The 9142-nt window shown below is 38.7% G+C and overlaps 1 long non-coding RNA gene across 1 annotated transcript; it reads right to left on the reverse strand.

Annotated features, from left to right (window-relative positions):
- Nucleotides 1-7711: 7711 nt before the first annotated feature.
- Nucleotides 7712-8866, reverse strand: LOC140591745 (uncharacterized). The gene is made up of 2 exons (XR_011992058.1): nucleotides 8731-8866; nucleotides 7712-8187 (listed from the first exon to the last, which is right to left on the reverse strand). It is a non-coding gene; the product is annotated as an uncharacterized lncRNA (long non-coding RNA).
- Nucleotides 8867-9142: the final 276 nt, after the last annotated feature.

Below are 9142 nucleotides of genomic sequence, written 5' to 3' on the forward strand. Positions count from 1 at the left end.
TATATTTGTGAATGAAATTAGAAAATTTATGCCAAAAATTTACATCAAGTGTGCAAATGCTGTTTTAGCATGCATCTTGCAGAACTCATAAATTCTGTAATTCATTTTATTTATCCTGTTAATGGCCCGGAGACTGCGTTTGCTCGCACAACGACTGCAATTTGCAGTTCAGGTCAACTAGGAGCAACTTCCTTCATTATGGGAACTGTGACAAGTGGAACCTGAGCCTATTTATCATCACACACCTTTAGAGAAAACAGCAGTCTTAGAAAAAAGCATAAAAGCATAAAACAAAACCGTATCCAGCGACTTCTAGTTTTTATTGAAAATGCACTGGCTATATACTCTTCTTTCTAGATATAAATCAGTGAAGTTCATTGGTGACATAGACCCTAAATAAAATTCATCAGGGCTTGCTGGACTATGTGTGTGTGTGTATGAATGTGTGTGTGTGTGTGTGTGTGTAGGTGTATGTGGTCCAGGTATACCTTACCTTGTGGGGACCAAACGTGTTTGTTTTACATTATGGGACCAGTTTCCTGGTCCCCATAAGGGAAAACACTATTTTATAAAAATCCATGACTGCAATGAAACAATTAAAAATGCAAAAACTGTTGTATTTGGTTTTGTTACTTATGGGTTAAGGTTGTAATAGATGGCGTTAGCATTTTTCCCATAGAAATGAATGAGCGGTCCCCATAAAGATATGTTTCCCTGACATTTGTGTGTGTGTGTGTGTGTGTGAGAGAGAGAGAGAGAGAGAGAGAGAGAGAGAGGTCTCCTCACAACAGTTATGAAAGATAGATGGACTAATAGTACAGTTCACTTATTCACTATGGAAATTTATTCTGCTTGTCCAGCAACTAAACATGATTGCGCAATATATTTCCCTGAACTCTGTGTGTGTGTGTGTGCGTGCGTGCGTGCGTGTGTGTGTGTGTGTGTGTGTGTGTGTGAGTGCATGTTTTTTTTTCCAAATTAGGAATTACTGCAGGGATTTCTTTTGTTTCCAGTTCTGCACACATTTCATGTGTGATACTGTCTGCAGAAGTTGATGAATGTTTTAAGACTCTATTCTTTCAACAGTTGTTGCATGGTAATGTGTGGCTCAGCAGGTAAGAATGCTGTGTTTGTGACCTGAAAATCACCATTTCAAATCCTAACATTAGTAGTATGATTTACTTCTTGGGCTCTTGAGTAAAGACATGAGCTCAGTTGTGCCAGGACTGGCTGACCCTCCTTTCTCAAATAATGTACATCAGTCTGGTTGAAAGCATCTAATAAGTAAAATAGTAAATACATTAAATGTCAATTTAATATCCCTCAAAGGCCATGCAAGGGTAAAACAGTATCCATATTTACAAGATTTTCTTTCTCCTGTAATTCTTTCTACCCTTATCTATTTTACTGTCAATTTTGGAAACCTACCAGTTTCTAACAATGTCTGAAGAATTACACATGAAGATATTTGCAGAATCCAAATAACATTGTCTTTTAACAAGAGTATATTATGCAATTTTTAGACTTAAAGCAGTGAGGTGACTGCCCTGGCTTTCACACCTCCAGGATTGTTTCTTCTGACAATCCATAGAGCTGAAGTTATGGGAATTGGTGAATGTGAGTGCGTGACTGACTGCAATCACATCCAGGTAAAGCCCTGCCTCTGGTCCTAAGCAATATCTTATTATTCAGTGCCTGTCAAAAGTCTGGGTACATCTACTGAAAATAGTTTATTTTTCAGCAAGATAACAACTAGGAGCACACCTTGAGGTTATGTAGTAAGTTTTATCTTGTGAACAAGGAAAGAGGTGGAGTGCTGTGACAGATGACCTGGCCCCCACAATCTCCCACAATCCCCCGACCTAAATCGTATAGGGCTGGTTTGGAATGAGTTGGATTAAAGAATAAGAGCCAGGTACCCAACTTGTGCCCAGAACTTGTGGAGACTCCTTCTGGACTGTTGGAGCATTCCAGGTGGCAACATCTAGAACAGGGATCATCAACCTTTTTGAAACTGAGAGGTACTTCACGGGTACTGAGCCATACAAAGAGCCACCAGTTTGATACTTAAATAACAAATTTGCTCAGTTTACCTTTAGTTATATATTATTATTAATGATTAATGATACTACATAAATGCAAATGTGATGAAAGAAGAATAGCAACAGGATAAAATAAAATGCTGCTCACTGGTGAGTTGTGCTATTTTTAGAACAGGTCCGCAGGCAACTCATGTGGTCCTTGGGGGCTTCCTGGTGCCCACGGGCACCATGTTGGTGACCCCTGATCTAGAAGCTGGTTCAAAGAATGTCAAGAGTCTGCAATGCTGTCATTGAAGTCAAGGGGGGCATTTTTAAAGTCTACGTATATCTTGAGGGATAAAAATTGAGAATGTTGCAATATTTTATATGTATTACTTCATTGCCTCTAGACTTTTTACTATAAGGTGATTAACATAGCTAAAATACAGGCAGATGCAATAAAAGCGGGTGTGTCCAGATTTTTTTTCTGGTACTGTTTGATGTTGGTATCAGTTTATCACAAACATGGACCCTAAAGGGGCCCACCGCCAAAACATCACCCCATGAACATCACTCCCCCACCTCTGTTGATGCCTCAACCAGTTGTGAGTCATTGACTAGCTCCATCCATCTGGACCATCCAGTGTAGTGTGGCATGAAAATCAAATCCTTCATCTGGGTTTAATGCGACTGAATGAAGATAAAGTCCTTTAAACTTGGATACCTCAAATCCAACAAGTTAACCAGATAAGCAAGAAAGCCTGCTTTGACAAGACTACATTGGGCAAGAAAGCAGATAAAAGCAAATTACTAATCCAGGTGTTTTTTTTTTTTATATATAAATAAAGCAAGTGAGACAAGTCAGGGGGGCAAAGTCTTGCAATTTAGCTGCTAGTAGAATAATCAGGAAAATACTAAATAATACTGCAGCATATTGTTATTTAAGCCTATATCATTATGTCAAAATTTGGCAAGTACAATTGATACTAAATCGCATCATATTTACTAGTTAGATGGGTATATATCACATTCTGCTCGATTAATTGCAATCAATTTTCTTGGTCTATTAAACAGAACTAATGCATCAAAAACTGTTGTCCAGTCACCAGGTGGTCCTGTACAGTGCCAGACTGACTTGGGTAGGATGTAGCAGAGAATATCACAAATGTATTTTGAGACAGGGAATGGACGCCGGGACTAGATTGTTGATGTTCTGGAACACTATTGTTCACCGAATTCAGGTTATCCATCAGGATATCATATTACCATCTTATTATGTTTCAGATCTTTTCACACCTCTGACAGAAGAAGATAATTCAGACCATGGAATAAAAATATAGCCCACAGTTCCAGAGCCCTGCCGTTTCACTTTGTGACCCATACAATTTGAGTGCCAAAAGTTGCATAATTAATACTCATAGATAAGCGTTATTTGCAAAGGCAAACCCTTCTGTACACATGGATTTTAGGTCAAAAAGGGCACGAGGGAAGGAAAACCATGGATGGCATGCGGGTCCACTGCAAGGCACACACACAATGGAGTAATTTAGAGAGGTCAGTTTGCCTAAGTCCATGGGTGGTTATCAATATGCATACTTAACTGTTCTTGTGTTCTCGTGTACCTGTTTTATGTCATCTTCCAATGCAGAAGCATAGCTCCAATACTCAAGAAGAAAAATACTGAAAAATCCCTAGATGTCATGCTTGACCAGCCCCAAATATCAAGGATGCATCGGTTGCATCCTCACCAAATGAAAACAATCCCATTATTCATTGCATCCCAAGTTTGATCTTGGGAGGCAAGTTAGCAAGAATGCTCTTGCCAAGAATACAAATATGTTCTTTGCATACATTGTATTTCCAAACACCCAATGTGTTTTGAGTGTGGTTGGAAACTAGAGAACCTGGAAACTTGGGTGGAGGGTGACATGCAAACTTCACAGATAGAGAGCAGGGGTGGAATTTCAACTCCCAACCATGAAGGTATGTGCAAATTCTATGAAGAATGAATAATATGAATTACAATTATAAAACATTTCAATACACTACAACCAGCTACATCAACTGTTTTAATAATTTAAATAAAAACAAGTAAAGCAAATAAGTGTTTTCCACCTAGGCTGCTAACGCTTACATGCCATTGGTTTCGCACTAAGTAAATTTCACATACGTTTAAATGCGCTGTTTGAGACTAGCATTGCTGGGCACTGTTCCGCTAATCCACTAACTGCTAATTAACAAAGCTAACTTTTTTTTTATCGGATTAGCGCTTCCACTAACTTTGAAAACCGGCGGGAAATTTAAATATAAATTTCACAAATCATTAAATACATTATTTGACATTACCAATATAACTCACCAACTATAGCTTAGTTTATTTGAACAGTGAAATATTTAATTAGAAGAAAAACAACCATAAAAGCCAGAAAAAACATTTAAAGGAGGATAAAAGCCCAGAGAATCAGTGTGTGGCTGAAGATGCTCAGCTGGTTTTAATTTGTGGAACTGATTGATTGTTAATAACAAGATGAACACAGAATAAACAAGAGCAAAGGAGAAGTGGAGAAATCTTTATTAGCTATTATTGTCGCCACAGGAGCCAAACATTTCCTTTGTGTTTGGATTTATTCAGATCATCTTACTTGTCTTTCATTTCACAGTCATTAATGGGTAGTGCTATTATTTTGGTCATTTCAAGTTTTTAAGCCCTATTTTAGTATTAAAATTAATATATTGCACAGCCAGTTTTCAATTCAAATTGATTTATAATTTTAGCTGTACTGCTGGATGTCTTACTGGTGAACTTGAGTCGATTTACTCCTGCATATATATATTTTCAATGCCCTGCAATGGGTTGGCCCCCCGTCCTGGGTTGTTCCCCGCCTCGTGCCTGTAGCTTCTGGGATAGGCTCCGGACCCCCGCGACCAATAAAAGATAAGTGGTTTGGAAAATGGATGGATGGATGTACATTTTCAATCGGACTCAAACTGGCCTAGGTGCTCTGCTCATGATCCACAATTTCCCCCATGGGCTTTGACCTAGAAGTAACAGAAGTAGTTCGTACAGAGAAGAACCTTGAAGCATAGCAGAGGATGTAGACCATGTGCAAAAAGCACAGCGCTGTAAAGATGTCCAATTCACTGCTCAACTAAAGGGCGCTTTTCCACCGCACTAGGTACCATACTTTCAGTACTTCAAGAAGGTACCAAAAGTATGGTACTTCAAGGTGTTGGTTTTCCACTGGCATGAAAAATGGTACCGAATGACATCACAATGCAAGGTGGGGTAATATGTACTGAATTCGAGAAATGGCTGTAGTATATTATAGGGCTGGACGATGTGTGATATTAATACTAACATTGCGTGTTATGCACATTCAATTCTTATATCGCTAGTCAGCTAGATGAAGATCAGGCTTTTCATTACCTCCAATTTGGTACTAATATTACAGAGCAGGGAGTTTAAATCTTGCTAAAACATTTTACTCTGTTAGAGGAAAAAAAGCAAGTTTTGCAATTTTAATGATTATTAATTTTCAAGATTATCTAGTTTATGTTTAAAAATCAGTTTAAAGTTTTCCTCTGCTGCATGTAATCAAAATCATTTTCATCCTTGCTGTTTAAATAACTCCTAGATGGGTTGATGAGAAATTTATGTTGAACTCCTTTTTCTTTAATAAATACCCCAATATTTATTACAATAAAATCACTTTGCAATACTTGAAAAATTTTCAATACCGTGCTGTCATAGTATATTATACAAAATACTTTATTTCTTGTTATGCTATCCTGATCTTGTTGTATCTGTTCTTCCAACGAAATCACAATTATAGCTTGTGCTACTTCATTTGTCCACGCATCCATTATTATTGATTTTATTATTTTTTTCGTCTGTGGCGTGATAGGTCAACCGGTAAAAGCCAAATACTAACAAGCTGAAAGGAGCCATATCGTCACCTATTGTACCGGAGACAGATATACTTTGGTCAATAAATCAATTCCCCTCCCATGTATGTATACGAGGACACAGACGGTAGTCCGGTTAAATGGCATAGTCAAGTAGCTCGACTTAGCTGTGCATGTAAACGTACTGAGTGCCAGATATTGCTTCCTTCCATTCCTACCCTGCTCTGTTACAGTATTGCTGATTTACTGCCCACCCAAAAAAATCCCTATATTTCTCTCTGAACTCCTTACCACCTCTTTCTGCCTCTCCTTGCATCTGCTTTTTTGTGGTGATGTTACTATGCATATTGAGCAACCTGACAGCAAGATGATTTCTTTTCACTCCTTGACTGCCACCACATTACACAGCATGTTTCATGCCCTACCCACTGTAAAAGCCACTCACTGTACTTAATCAGTGTGCTCCTCTGATTTGTCTATTTCCAACCTTCATTCTTCTGTTTTCCTGCTCTGACCACACGACCATCTGGTTTTATCTTCCACTGCATTTTGCTCCTCAGTCTGAGAAATGGCATATTTCACTTCGTATCACAAACTCTGTCGACTCTTCCATCTTGTCCTAAGTTATTTGTGCAACTTTATCCATGAAATGTAGCCCTTCCTCTCCTCATGAACTTGCCTCCCTTCTCAACACAGTGCTATCTGACATTATATTCTGTTGCCCCTTTGAAAACGTGTGCTTTGCTAATGCCCCTGCTCCTTGGTATACTCCAGAACTTTGTTCCATGAAACAGAAAGGCCGTAGACTTGAGCGACTACTCAAGAAAACCAACCTTACTGTTCATGTTGAGACTTGCAAAGAAACATTACTTGCTATAGGATTCTTTACATACTGAGAAATCTGTCTACTACTGCAATGTCATAAATAGCAATAATAGGAAGCCACATGTTTGTTTTACAATGTCAAGAGACTATTCAAATCCATTGATCACAATATTTCTGCTACCCCATGGATTATCTGTCTAAAACTACTCTTACAGTATGTCAGTATATCTGAGGTTTGTGACATAATCACTGTTCCAAATTCTGTCACTTGCTCACTTGACCTTCTTCTTACACCTCTAACTAAGAAACATCTCCTGGTGCTTGGTCCCCTCCTCACCACCCTATTCAATTTATCCCTGTCCATGGCTAAGTTCCTACTGCTTTCAAATTAGAGGCTGTCATCCTTATTCTTAAAAAGTCTGGCTTTGAGCCGACTAACCTTGCTAACTACTCCCCAATTTCAAATCTTTTCAAAAACATTGAAATGCATAGTCTACTCCCAGCTTCTCTCCTATCTTCAAAATAATAGCCTTCATGAACCACTCTAGTCTCTGCCACCTCCATAGCACATAAACTGCTTCAGTTAATGTTTTAAATCACCTACTTGTTGCAATTGACATCGGTGCCATAATCCTCCAACTTTTGCTTTCGACACAGCCTCACACCCAATTTTGATTCAGAGACTCCACAACTTAGGAGTTTGTGGGCAGCACTGACAGAAAACATTTCATTACCCTATTAGGTCATAAATCAGACACCTCAGTTATTACATGTGGCGTCCCCCAGGGCTCTGTCCTGGGGCCACTGCTCTTCATCATTTACATTCAACCCCTATGTAACCCTATTTACGATAGAGTAACAGGTAAACAGTTATCTTTAACAGTATTTGGACCAGTAGCAGAAGATGCTAAGTCTTTAAGAGCCAGTGGTTCGATATCAATAAGGACAGAAAACAGTAATTTGCGTTGTTGTGATCACCCTTTGTTTAACAACAGGAACAATAACAAACAGTGTAACAATTTAATTCAGAGAATGTATATAAAGAGATAAGAAAATAATGAAACCGGCATAAGTCACCCTTAAAACAAAAGAAATAAACCCAGTTCCAAAAAATAGTCTTATTGCTCGTTGGGGCCCTTTTTTCTCTTTTTTTTCTAGTTAAATCAGTGTCATGACAGCACCAGTATCTGTTCCGGTATCAGTACGCCAGTACTCATGGATCCTACCACACAGTCCGTGAAGAAGGGAAGATGAGACTGCGCAAGGACTTTTGCTCGTGGGTCCGTGGCTCGCCACCCAACGTACACTGGGAATCTTTCGGGGTTCAGGGTATGAACATCCAATTCAAATCCAACCGGAAGGGCTTCAACTCTAGGTTGGGCATAACTTCCGATTCATGTGCATCACTGGAATGAACCTGGCAAAAAAACCTGACCTACGGGTTGGCCAAAAGAATTCCAAAAGCTCATTACATTCATATTCTATCTATCTCATGCATTATCACCAATCAATAACATTGCACTTTATATCAACTGGTTCAAATCATGTTCTCGAGAAGGTTCAGTCGTACGACCATAATATATCAAGTATCAGATCCAAGTGTTTATAGTAGTGAACTATAAATATACCCTAAAGTGCTTTTACATCCATGTTCATTCATTTTAACAAAACCAATTTCAAGCATTTAGGGTTATCGCTATTCAAAGTAGTAACAAACCCACAATACAAATACAATACAAATGAGAACTACAATTCGCGCAAAACAAATAATGCAAGAACATTCATAGAGATCTAGGAGGTACTAGTAAGGCTAAGCGTGCTTTATCATCCCTCCATGCACCGGTAACAGTGAAGGAATGCGCTAAATATTGACCTCTTACATCACTGACAAGAAATTCACATACATATGCTTTAACACTTTTTTTCCTTTTACAGGTAACCTAACAGGTCTCAGAGTTTTTTTTTATTTTTTTCTCACCGTTGAGTCAATGAGTGGGTCTCTTTAAATTGGTTGACTGATCAGCGGCAGCCGCCTGCTGATCGCGCTCTCCTAAGGATGGTAATTGATTTGGAATTCAGCTAGGCAACGAAACAGCCATGAAGTCTTTTCAGTCAGGAAGTAGCCAACAGGAAGTGAAGGCGGAACTCGATTGCCTGAAGCTTTGGAGCTCAGCGATTGGTCAGCTCCTCACAAAAGGAGCATGGGAATTGTAGTGCGAACAGTTTTTTTCAGGGGGAAACCCGCTCTTTTTCTATCTTTTTATGCATTTGATCACTTATTGTAGATGGCGTTTTTTTCCTAAACTTACCTTTTTAACAAACACATATTTATTCATTGTCATCACTTAACTATTTTTCTTTATACATAGAAAATGTACTTTGATTAATTA

Source organism: Paramormyrops kingsleyae, chromosome 6 (assembly GCF_048594095.1).
Source record: "Paramormyrops kingsleyae isolate MSU_618 chromosome 6, PKINGS_0.4, whole genome shotgun sequence".
In the NCBI taxonomy this organism is placed as follows: Eukaryota; Metazoa; Chordata; class Actinopteri; order Osteoglossiformes; family Mormyridae; genus Paramormyrops; species Paramormyrops kingsleyae.